Source organism: Sciurus carolinensis, chromosome 14, assembly GCF_902686445.1.
Source record: "Sciurus carolinensis chromosome 14, mSciCar1.2, whole genome shotgun sequence".
NCBI classification, from domain to species: domain Eukaryota; kingdom Metazoa; phylum Chordata; class Mammalia; order Rodentia; family Sciuridae; genus Sciurus; species Sciurus carolinensis.
Window position 1 is genome coordinate 37047645 of NC_062226.1, and position 11929 is coordinate 37059573.

The following is an 11929-nucleotide window of genomic DNA, read 5'->3' on the forward strand; positions in this document are numbered from 1 at the left end:
AATAAGTATTTGTCAATAACACAGAGACTACCAGAGCAGTAGAGAGAAGTTGTAGGAGGATCCAGGCAGATGGCAATCCTAATGAGGCTCACCCTGTCACGATCCCCTCTAACTGGACTCTGCTGGGCTCCCAGCAAAGAATTCCCTGCAGACAAGTTCTGGAGAACAGTCTCAGAGTCAAGGGCAAGGATTTCAGGAAGAAAACAAGTCTCAGAAACAACCTGCTTCTTAAGAACAATCAATAACTTTGCAGTCTCCCTGACCACCCCCTGCACCACCACCAGGAAAGAAAAAAAAAAAAAAAAAAAAAACACCAAAAACCTAATAGTGGATTGAATTTCTCAGTCCTTGAAGCTAGGAGAATACAGACAAACCAGACAGCAGAGAAACATGCTGGCAGAAACTGATGAGTTGCTGACAGAAAATATGAGAACCTGAAGGAGCTGTGTATGAAGCTCAAGCACAAAAGATTTCCTTGAACTAGAAAATGTGATACCAGTAGCAAAGGTGCCCATTGACAAATCAAAAGAGAGGACAGTTATTGCTGAAACCCCCCAAAAATGGGTCCAGAAAATTAAGTAGAATATCTCAAAACATATGAAAAAAATATAGACATGCACGACTGGTAGTGAAAGATGGGGGACTGGAACAGACCCAGGAGGCCTGCCACACAGTGGGTTTCAGGAGAAAAGGAACAGGAAAGGAAAGGTCATCATTAAATAATAGATGACATTTCTACGAGCTGGTAAGACTTAAATTCCAGACCAGATTGATAGAAAAAGACACACAGCCGTATCAGGTAAGGCATCTGAAACTCTAAAGACCTAAGAGTCTTACACACATTTTCAGTCAGAAATCAAGGTCTTTATTCTCATCTGCAACCCTAGAAGGTAAAAGGCAGCAAAGTGCACCGCAAAAAAAAAAAAAAAAAAGTGAATGTAGGTTAAGGGGGGGAAAAGCCGGCAACGTGGACCTAGTCAAGGAAGAATAAAAGATATTTGATGGTTTGCTGAAGTCACTTAGAACTGCATCTGAGAAAGACTTTTGAGAGAAGACTCTAATCAAGCAACAAAATGAATCAGAACTTTAAGACAGGGGAAGAGGAAGAGAAGAGGAAAGAAAGCAGTGGGGAGTAACCAACCATGGTCTATATATTTATATCCAAACTTATTTAGAAGGTTTAATATACATGCTAAATAAGAACTCTTTTTTTTTTTTTTTTTTGGTACTGGGGATCGAACTCAGGGCCTTGTGCTTACGAGGTAAGCACTCTACCAGCTGAGCTATCTCCCCAGCCCTAAGAACTCTTGAAACTGAACACACTGTGAGGGCAATTCTAGGACTAAACTATTTTACCATAACTCTGGAATCAGATGACAGGGACAAACGGAAGGTGAAGTGTTCCAGACTTCTAAGGGACAAGAGGCAGAGAAGAAAAGGGGGATGAAAGAGGGTAGTGAAAGTATTTATCTCAAGATCACATTTCATTGGGTGGGGAGGAAATAGAAGATAATTATAATATTGTGGAAATAGTTATTCCATTTTGTTTTTTGGGTTTTTTTTTTTTTTTTTTTTTTTTTTTTTTTTTTTTTGCGGTGCTGGAGATCGAACCCAGGGCTTTGGGCTTGCAAGGCAAGCACTCTACCAACTGAGCTCTCTCCCCAGCCCTCCATTTTGTATACTAGAAGAGTTGTGTGTATCTGAGAGCAGGGACAAGGATGATAGCTATTAATAGGATGAAAAACTCCAAAAACTCCAAATTAATATGGGGAAAAAAGTAATGAATAGCAATTCATTCAATCCAGTCAAGGTAAAGAAGAGTTAACAACAATGTAAGCATTTTTAAATGTTTCCAGGCTGTGAAAAATGCAGCCGGGAAGTGTTTTATTTTGAGACAGGGTCTCTCTAAACTAATGAGGCTGACCTTGGAAGTTATGCTCCTGCTTCAGCCTCCTGAGTGGGATTACAGGCAAATCCCACTGCATGGGCTCAATAGACCTCAAGGACTAGATCTTGTCTTCCATTGATTCACCCATGTTTCCATTCTTCCTACTCAAAGCTAGCTAAAAAGGAAAATACCTAAAAATTACTGTAAAGGTCTAATTGGCTTTTTCTAGAGTGATTTCAACTTCTTCCCACAAAGTAATCACAGGACACTTGTACGCTGGCTCTGGTAAATGGGACACCTTCTATAATGGGTGCTGTGACTCTTCTATTTTTTGGAAGATGGTACATTTCCACGTTTGTCATGGCACCTGGCTCCAGAAACTCCATTCTGCTCCAGTCAGTCCAACGTGGCCACCCCTAGAGTGACTTCCAAGCCCTCTTATTTTTAGGGCATAAAAAGGCCCTGTGTCTAATCTGTTTTCTGGAAAATTCCATATCATGAAAATATAATGAAAAGTTATGTGCTATTCCCCTAAAAAATTAAAATGAAATAAAAACATGTAAGATAGAAAAAATAAAATTAAAAGCAACACTCTTTACCAGTAAATACAAGTGAAGTGAATTCTCTCATTAAAGAGACTGTCAGGCTGGGCGCAGTTGTCTCCACTTATATTTCCAGCCACGTGGGAGGCTGACACAAGAATCACAAGTTCAAGGCCTGTCTCAGCAATTTAGTAAGGAGTAAGGACTTTAAGCGACTTTTTGATACTCTGTCTCAAAATAAAAAGAGCTGGGGATGTAACTCAGTCTAAAAGGGCTCCTGTAAAAAAAAAAAAAAAAAAAAAAAAAAAAAAAGACTATCACACTTTGCTATAAATCAAATAATTCAAATATATTACTTGAGAGAAATACAATTAAAGTGATAAACTTTTAAAATAAAGATGAAGGAGAGAGCTATCAAATAAAGCAGAGCTATAATAGTTCCAAAACAGGGGTATTTGAGTTTCAGCCTTGGGGAAGTATATGCGAAGGGGAAGGGTGAATTTCTGGGGTGATAGGAATACTTTGTATCTTGACTGGGGTGGTTACACAATACATTTGTCAAAACTCAGGATTCTACACTCCAGAACTGATCAGCTTTGTTGTATGTAGATTACATGTAAAAACCAGGTAAGATGGTGCATGCTTATAATCCCAGGGACTCAGGAGGCTGAAATAAGAGGATCTCAAGTTCAAGGCTAACCTGGGCAAACTAGCAAGAGTCAATCTCAAAATAAAAATGTTTTTTAGGGTCTGGGGATATACCTCAGTTGGCAGAGTGCTTGACTTGCAAACATAAGGCCCTAGGTTCAATTCCCTGACACCACAAAAAATAAATAAATAAATAAATAAATAAATAAATAAATTTTTAAAAAGTAAAGAAAAAAAGAATAACTTTTAAAAATTACAGTGCAAGAGTTGGGGTTGTAGCTCAGTGGAGGAGCACTTGCCTCAAATGCGTGAGGTCCTGAGTTTGATCCCCAGCACCACCAAAAAACTACGATGCAATAAAACTGGTTTATTTATTTATGTATTTATTTTTTGCAGGCGATGTGCTTTTTGATATGGTAAGTTGGTTTTATTTTTTTAAAAATACTTTTAGTTGTAGATGGACACAATAGTTTTTTTCTATTTATTTATTTTTATGTGGTGCTGAGGATGGAACCCAGTGCCTCATAAGAGCTAGGCACTCTTTATCATTGAGCCACAACCCCAGCCCATAAAGCTGGCTTTAAAAAAGATAAAACAACTTACCACATTTCCAAAATAAATGCTGGACGAAAGAAAACAGTGCAACACTGGAAACTTTCTTAATTACCTTAAGTCATATATTATTCACTGAACTTCCATAGAGGTAAGGAGGTTAAAAACAAAACAAAACAAAACAAATCCTCACAGGAAAAATAAAGGGAGTATTTATTTTATTTTTTTAAATTTGTTTAGTTGTAGATGTATGTGATACCTTTATTTTACTTATTTGTTTTATGTGGTGCTGAGGATGGAACCCAGCACCTTACAGATGCAAGGCAAGTCCTCACCACTGAGCCACAACCCCAGCCCCTATTTTAAAAAGTTATAAAAAACACCAAGGAAAGACACCAAAAGAAAACAGAAAATAATTATAAAAGAAGTTAACATTAAGAAATGAAAAACAAACAAAATTTTAAAAAGGATAAATAAATCCAAAAAGTTGTTACTTTAAAGGGCTAATAAAATAGGTAGCTGGGCATGGTGGTGCATGCCCTGGCTGGACTTCCGGAGTAGCTAGGAGAACAGGAGGGTGCCCATGCCCAGAGCAATTTCAATTTCCAATTACAAAATTATAAAATTCTTAGGATAATAATTGTAACATGCACCATTCTACGCACTTTGTTTTAATCCTACAACATCCTCTTGAGATTATGATGATAATGATGATGATGATGATGATTTTACCAAAGAGAACATGGAGAAGCAGAGAAATTCAGTGACTTACCCCAGATCACCAGCCAGTAACATTTCCAAATTAGAAATTGGATCCTGGCAGTTTAACATTGATACTACCCTTGTGACCACTAGGCTATGGTGTGTAAATTTAGCCACAAAATACACAGTACTCACATAAAGAAAATTATACAATATTATTAAAAGATATGAAACAAGATTGACACAAATGGAAAATCAACCATATCCTTAGATAGGAAGATATATAAATTTCTCTCAACATTAAAGTGAATAATCAATATTATTCCAATTAGTAGCTCAAAGAATAGGCAAGAAAAAGCATTTTTTTCCATTTTCTTTCTTTCTTTTTTTGCATGGTATCAGGGATTGACCCCAGGGGTACTTTACCACTGAGATACATCCCCAGCTCTTTATTTATTTATTTATTTATTTATTTATTTATTTTGTAGTTGTAGATGGACAGCATGCCTTTATTTATTTGTTTATTTTAATTTTTATGTGGTACCAAGGATTGAACCCAGTGCCTCACATGTGCTAGGCAAGTGCTCTGCCACTGAGCTACAGCTCCAACCCCAGTTCCAGCTCTTTTTACTTTTTATTTCGAGACAGGGTCTTGCTAAGTTCCTTAGGCTGTCCTAGAAGTTGCAATCCTGCAGCCTCACCTTCTGAATCTGGGATTACAGGGGTGTACCTCCTTGCCACCATGCCCAGTATGAGGAAAAAAGGTATATATCTATATATGTAATATATGTTATATATCTATATATGTAATATATATAGATATATAACATATACATACATACATACATATATATTATATATAATATCTATCTCTATAATAATATATATTATTATTATATATATTATTATATAATAGATATAATATATGTATTATATATTATTATATAATAGATATAATATATATCTATTACATATAGATATATACACATATAGATATACTACATATATAGATATATAATTTTTTTCAGTACTGGGGATATCAAACCCAGAAAAAAATTTTTTTTAATGTGAGGAGAGTTGGGGATGTAGCTTAGTGGCAGAACCCTTGCCTAGCATTTGTGGGACCCCCAGCATGCTCCCCAAAACAAGAAAAAGAAAGAGAAAAGGAGAAATTACTTTAGCAAATATCAGAACACACTATAAGGCCACTTAAATGGGAAAAATTGATCAATGGAATAAAACAAAATCCCAAAGTAGGTCATTGTATATTTAAAAAATAATAAATCGGCTCATTGGGGAAAGTAAAGATGACATAATAAATGGTACTGGTACATCCGGTGATTGCTAGTGAGTACTTTATGTGATAGACCTGAGTAGCAGGGCCTGCGTTCCAGTGCGGCAGGCAGCAGGGCATGCTGGACGCACAGCTTCTGCAGGACATTTATATTGTCACAATAGAGTCAGTAAGAGACAACTCAGCCTGTCCCCATGGTCCTGGCTTATCTTTGCTCTCACTATTTTCCATTCATATTTCCATACCCATATTTCCATACTCCAAGCTCCAGTATCAGAAGCAAAGATGCCTTTCAGAGTCTCTCTAACCAGCTCCCACGACTATCTAATTGTGTAAAAGCAATTCTATCCCACTCAAGGTTGAAAAAAATGTGTGTGTGTATGTATGTATGTATGTACAATCATGTGCCACTTAACAATGGGCCATATCCTAAGAAGTGCATCATTAGGTGATTTAATCCTTATGCAAACATCATAGAGTGTACTTAAACCTAGATGGAATCGTTGACTACACATCTAGGCTATTGGATAGAGCCTATTGCTCCTAATATACAAACCCGTCCAGCATGTCACTGTACTGAATACTCTAGGTAACTGTAACATGATGTAAGAACTGATGTATCTGGGTGGGGATGCAGGTAGTTGTTGAGCACTTGCCTAGCATGTGCAAGACCCTGAGTTCAATCCCCATTACCACAAAAATGAAGGTATCGATGTATCTAAACATAAAAAAGGCACAGTAAAAATACTAGGTGATAAGAATTTTTCAGCTTCATTATAATCTTATGGGGGCACCATCGTGTATATCCGTCTATCATTGACCAAAGCATTGTTATACAGCATGTGACTGCAAGTATGTGGAAGTAATATGCATATTCTTATGACTCTGCTTCTCTGATTGATCCTTGACAAGGACATGCAGGAGTTAATTGTATTATTCTTTCAACTTTCCTTTAGACTTAAAATGTTTCAAAATAATGTTCTGGGCAGGGGGAGAAAAAGTAAATGCAAAGAATTCTAACCTCAATAGAAGTGCAAATCCAATTGCTAAGGAACATGAATATGTGCAAATCTACTAGGATTCAGAGATGTACAATTTAAAGTAAAAGTGGGATGCCACTTTACACCCACTGTGGAAAACTGGGCTGAAAACCACTGGGGAACTCTGAGAGCCAGCACTGAACATGACCTTCTGGACTACTCTCCCCCCACCCCCGGGGCTGAGGTTGCTGGTGTGTTCATCCACCAGTTTCCATCCCCTGACAGTTTGCCATACTTTCCACTTACCTCAAATCTACTCATGTCCTGCATTAAGTTCATGCTGTTACTGTTTCTTCAGGTCATTTTCTTGAGAAAGAAAGAGGAAGAGGAAGAGAAATGAAAACTTACAGTTGGGCACGGTGATAATCCCAGCTACTAGGGAGGCAAAGGCAGGAAGATCATAAGTTCAAGGCCAATCTGGGCAACACAACAAGACCCTGTCTCAACAGGTAGCCCAGTGGTACAGAATAGAAGACACAGAGACAAACCCACATAAACACAATTACCTCATACTAGACAAAGGAGCCAAAAACATACAATGGAGAAAAGATAGCCTGTTCAACAAATGGTGCTGGGAAAACCAGAAATCCATTCGTAGTAAAATGAAATTAAACCTCTCTCTCTCACCCTGCACAAAACTCAACTCAAAATAGATCAAGGACCTAAGAATTAGACCAGAGATCCTGCACCAAATAGAAGACAAAGTAGGCCCAAATCTTCATCGTGTCAGCTTAGGACCCAACTTCCTTAATGAGATCCCCAAAGTGCAAGAAATCAAAGCAAGAATCAATAAATGGGATGGATGCAAACTGAAAAACTTTTTCTCAGCAAAGGATACAGTCAATAATGTGAGAAGAGAGCCTACAGAGTGGGAGAAAACCTAAACCTTTTCTACATGCACTTCAGATAGAGCACTAATCTCCAAAATTTGTAAAGAATTTACAAAACTTTACACCAAAAATACAAAGAACCCAATCAATAAATGGGTCAAGGAACTGGACAGACACTTTACAGAAGGTATACAGGTGATTAACAAACATATGAAAAAGTGTTCAACATTTCTAGCAATTAGAGAAATGCAAATTAAAACAACTCTACGATTTCATCTAACTCCAATTAGAATGACTATTATCAAGAACACAAGCAATAATAGGTGTGGATATGGGGGAAAAGGCACACTTGTACATTGCTGGTGGAGTTGCAAATTGGTGCAGCCACTCTGGAAAGCAGTGTGAAGAATCCTCAGAAAACTAATAGACCCACCTTTTGACCCATTTATCACACTCTTTGGTTTATACCCAAAGGACTTAAAATTAGTATACTATAGTAGTAATGCAGCCACATCAATGTTTATAGCAGTTTAATTCACAATAGCTAGATTGTGGAACCAACCTAGATACTATTCAACAGATGAATGGATAAAGAAACTGTGGTACATATACATAATGGAATATTACTTAGCCTTAAAGAAGAATGAAATTATGGCATTTGCAGGTAAATGGAAGGAACTGGAGAATATCATGCTAAGTGAAATAAGCCAATCCCAAATACCCAAAAGCTGAATGTTTTCCCTGATAAGTGGATGATGATACATAAAGGGGGTGGGGGGTGGAGGTTAAGAGAAGAATGAAGGAACTTTAGATTACATAGAGGGAAATGAGGGGGAAGGGATGGGAGAATGAAAGATGGTAGAATGAGACAGACATCATTACCCTATGAACACGTATGATTACGCAAATGGTGTGAATCTACATCGTGTACAACCAGAGAAATGAAAAGTTCTATTCCATTTGTGTACAGCGAATCAAAATGCAGTCTGTAAAAATAAAAAGACAAAATAAAAGAAAAAGACCCTGTCTCAAAATAAAAAATGTAGCTCAGTGCTTGTCTAGCATGTACACATCCCTGGTTCAGTACCCATACTGCAACAAAACAAAACAAACTTTAAAAAGGAGGGTCAGTGGTACGGCTGAACTCCCCATTGCTGTGGTTGGGTCTAAGGTTGCAACTGGATTAACTTCATCTTCCTCTAATGTCCATTCTAGACTCCGCTCTCTCTCAAGCAGCATTTCTTGCTGGACTAGAATGCTTGCCTGGTAGGAGAGCCGGACCTGAGTTTTCAAGGGTTCTGAACCTTGGTTACCAGGAACTTTTCAGGCTGTGGTTGTCTACGTTGCCCATCTGTGGCTCTATCACTGGGCAGCGAGCATCAAGAGACACCGCGTATCCCTGCTGTTCAGATCCCTTCCTTTTTTTCCCATTTTGTAGCAACAACTGTGTCCCTCATGATACTCAGTGTCAATCACCTCTGCCAGGATACTCAATCCGCACTGTGTGTGAGCCAGGGGTAGCCTGGTCCTCCTCACTAAGTACAGAGGACTCCACTGTGGGTTGACAGAGACTCTCTCAGCATCCTTTCACCTTCACCTCCCGCTGCTAATGAGATGTCATCTCTACATTTTCCACTGACATTCCTGAGAATGCACATGTGATAAGCTCACATCATCCTTAATTTCCAGGCCTCTGGCTTATCTGTGGCTGGCCAGCCTCAAGACAGTTGTCCTCTGCCTGTGTCAACCAGCTGAGGTCAGAAAGGTTGAAGTGGTTCACAAACCACAATTCTGGGAATCTAGGGCTGCCTCATCCGCAGAGGTTTGCGGCTGACACAGTGCTTGGCATATTTGGTAAATGATCTATAGTTCTATGGGGCAGCCTTTCATCCAGCCCTCCTCGTCACCAAGTAGTTCATAATGAGCATACAGCACACAGAGCCCATTTTCCTAATTTGTAAGATAAATAGGTTGAACTCTCTAAGATCAATTCAAGTCTAAATCATTGCCTTTCACTCTGAATTTTTGCATGGGGCCTGGGGAAATAGCTCAGTTGGTAGAGTGCTTGCCTCACATGTATAAGGCCCTGGGTTCAATCCCTAGCATCAAAAAAAAAACAAAAACAAAAACAAAAAAACTTTTGCACGTGAACTACTGTTAAGCCAAGGCTCCCTTCATGTAAATTTTTTTGAACCCCAAATTTTGTTTCAACAATTGCTAGCCCTTATCTTTTATTTTTGCTTTTTTGCAAAATCCTGGGATTGAATCCAGGACACTCTACCACTGAGCTACATCCCCAGTCCTTTTTTAAACAGGGTGGCTTTGAACTTGCCATCTTCCTGCCTCAGCCTTCCCAGTAACTGGGATCACAGGAGTGTGCCCCTGTGCCCCACTGCCCTTTATCTTTATGTCACTTTATTCTGAGGATTGGAGCCATCATTTTGTCCTGTGGCAATGCTTGAATCTCGAGTTTTTTTTTTTTTTTTTTTTTTTTTTTTTTTTTTTTTTTTGGTGCTGAGGATTGAACCCAGGGCCTTGTGCTTGCGAGGCAAGCTCTCTACCAGCTGAGCTACATCCCCAGCCCTTTGAATTTACCTTTTGAAGCACAGTATTTGCTCTTTTCTTCTCAGCTCTGTGCCATCAGTACATATGTCCATCTTCAAGACAGGACCAAGGAGAGGCCTGGGCAAGTCACCAGAGACCTACCAGTGCTCTTCAGTTTCAGGGATCAAAGAGTCACAAGTCCCCTTAATGGTGCTATCAGATGACCTGTAGTTCTCCTTTCTGATTCTGAAGCTATTGTGGCTGATTTTTTAAAAAGGCCTTTGCTCAAGTTTATATCTCCTGTCTCTAGCAATCATACTCTTGATTGAGGTCTGGATAGCTTGCATTTTACAGATGGGAAACTGCCACATCTGTGGCAGGACTGGCTGTTTCAACATAGAATCATGTTTGTTTAATTTTAGCACCACAAACTTCAACGCTTAAACAATGCAAATCTACTACCTTACAGCTGTAGAGGTGAGAAGTCTGATGTCTACAACTAAAATGACAGCAGGCCTGGGTTCCTTTCTGTCTGCTTGCTTTTCCAGCTTCTGGGGGCGGCCTGACTCCTTGGCTAATGATCCCTTTTCCCCACTTTCAAAGCTAGCAACTGTGGCCTGAGTCTTCAAATTGCACCTCTATGAGCCTTCTTCCCTCCTTGAATCTTTCTTCCCATGGCTGGGAAAGGTTCTCCCTTTTAAGAACCTATGTGATTAGACTGGGCCTGCAGGAATAAAACAGGATGACCTCCTCTTTTATTTATGAACCCTTAAGTCACTGTTAGCACGAAATGACCCAGCCGGGTGCAAACTTCAGGGATCAGCACAGCCTTTATTCAGTGATGAAATCATGCATCTGGTGGACCCACTTTCCTGGTGGAAAATGAGCCACCCGCCAAAGGGGGAGTCTGAGCTTTTATAGGTTACACTGAGAGGTGACTTAATTATTGACAGAGCATATCAGTTTGGGCACTCAGGAAACAGGTTTGTGAGAATTTGAAATTTGTTTTTACTGGGCAATATTTTTACCTGGAGAAGAATGGAGGGCCTGGGGTCAGCTTACTTCTTTCCCTTCAGGGTCCCATTGTTCTGTCACTGGGAAAGGATTTATTTGGGGAAGGATCAATACTTTGGCTTCCTCCCAGAGACTGCCATTCCAGGCTTGATGGATATCTGCTTCCCAGGGACTGTCCTGTCACGAGGAAGGATGTATTGGGAAAGGATCAATGTTACCAATGTGTTGCCTTCTTCCCCACCCCCTCTTCTCAGGTCACACTATTTTGGGGTTTGTCGTTTTCCATATCTTACATCTAGATTTTGTCAGGTAAAGTAACATATTTGCCAGTTCCAGGGTTTAGAGTGAGAATGTTTTGGGGAGCTCATTATTCTGTCTACCCTGTCACCCCATTAGGTTACAGTAAAGATGACAGGTGTAACCTGACTCTCAGAGTCGTAGGAGACTTCCTGATGTTGGCTAGACTTCATCAAAACTGACAGAGAGGAGCCCTTCCCTATTCCATCACACCCCAAGCCCTCACACTTGGGCTCCCTCCCCTTACCGACCTTCACAACCCATTTCCCACAATAAGCAGTGGAGAAACCAGGAGACAGCAAGAAGTAGGTTTTGGTGTTGGTCCTCCCAGATCTCAGATGATGACATTATGGTCCTGGAAAAGTTGAAACATACAACACCGACCTTTCAGCCCTTTAAAAAAAAAAAACAAAAAAAAAACCAGTTACCGAAACTCGGACAATAGGGGTCAGCTCAGAGTTACAGGCATCATGTCTGAAGTCCAGCTTAGAAAGGTAATGTGAATGTCAGTATTGCAAAGACCTATGTGACATACCTAGAGAAGGGCAAGAATTCCCCTCTTTTACCCTATTCACTCA